The sequence below is a fragment of the Coenobita brevimanus genome, chromosome 16, assembly GCF_032717465.1.
Source record: "Coenobita brevimanus isolate Jiangsu-jjx chromosome 16, ASM3271746v2, whole genome shotgun sequence".
NCBI classification, from domain to species: Eukaryota; Metazoa; Arthropoda; class Malacostraca; order Decapoda; family Coenobitidae; genus Coenobita; species Coenobita brevimanus.
This window is the reverse complement of record NC_136969.1, coordinates 33904969-33906550: the sequence shown is the minus strand read 5'-3', so window position 1 is coordinate 33906550 and position 1582 is coordinate 33904969.

Sequence of the window (1582 nt, the reverse complement as noted above, 5' to 3'; positions counted from 1 at the left end):
TAGCCAACACCAAAAAAGAACCTTTAATAATTAATGAAGAAATAACTGACTTCAAAGAAGAGGGAAAAATACTTGGTTTTAAACTTAACTCAAGAGGCTATCTTCCTAGTGTACAGGATAGAAAACAAAAAGCCACAGGAGCATTATCCCGCTTACTCAGATTCAAGAATATGCCTACAAAAGTCAAATCCCACCTTGTCAAAGCACTGATCCTCCCCATACTAGAATATCCCCCCATTCCCACACACACCTTCAGCTATACCCAACTTAAAAAACTACAAATCTTACAAAACAAAGCCCTCAGATTTGCAACTAATCAGCAGTACCCTTACACACTTAACACGGAACAAATACACGCCATAACCAAAACCAAACCATTAAACATAAGATTACATAACCAAGCTAAAAAAAATCTGGAGTAAAATCGAGGAAATAGACCCCGAAACATACAACGCATTAACTAACAACATCAATGAGGAGAATCGCTCTTTCCATAAATGGTTCCCTAGTAGTTTAAAAACCATAATAAACAACCATGACCCTATACCAATTTACTAAACTCAACCAAAACGATAAGTCACGCACTGACTTGTATCCAAACTACTCAATCTCACAATTCAAAAACCCACCTACAGTAATTACGACATAACCCAATTACGACATAAACCCAAACAACCCAACTAAACCCTCAAAAAGCTAGCTAGCTAGCTCAATTCAAACATACACAACATATGAACGCACACGCACGCACACCCACACACACGCACACACGCTCACATCCACACGCACATACGCTCACACACGCACACACACAAACATACACAGTCAAAACCACCATATGTACTTACCAAATTAACACAATATACAAAACAAAGCACTTACCTAACTAACTCAATAAACAAAATAAAAGCAGTTACCTAACTAATACTATAAACAAAACAAAAGCACGGTGGCCAGCCCACCAACTGTCTACTCCCCCTTCCTTCCTCTTTCTTACTATCCCTTCCCCTGTTCTCTCTTCTTTCCTCCACCTTCCTATAAAAAAAAAAAAAAAAAAAAAAATGCGGCGGTGCCCCTCAGTATCGCTCTTGCAGGAGAGGGGTGTACATGTAAGTCGGTTAGATCCGTGGCGCCCAACTGTCTACCTGGACGCATCACTGTCCCAAATGCACCAGGCACCAGGTTCAGTTACCGCATGTCAGACGGGGAAGGTAGACGTGTGATACCCAACTCCGCGGTGCCTGGCTGCATGGCCACAGCATACCAGTGCCACATCAGCCTCGTTATGATAAGTGAGGAATTTACAGTGTGATCTCGCATCTAAGGAGTTCACATCTAATAACACCATTGGACCTCTACCCATATTCGTATCTAACGTGGAAGTTTCCGTCTAACGAAAAAAAATCCCGGGCGAGCGGTTCAAATCTGTCGCCACCTTGGTCTAGTGCGTGGGCGGCAAAGATGTTACCCTTTGCTACAGAAACTAAACCAGCTCAGTGAAACCTATGCCAAGAAAGTGAATGAAAGAAGATAAACAGTTACCGGTATCACCGAATATTTAAACAAACGCCATGAGCTTGGG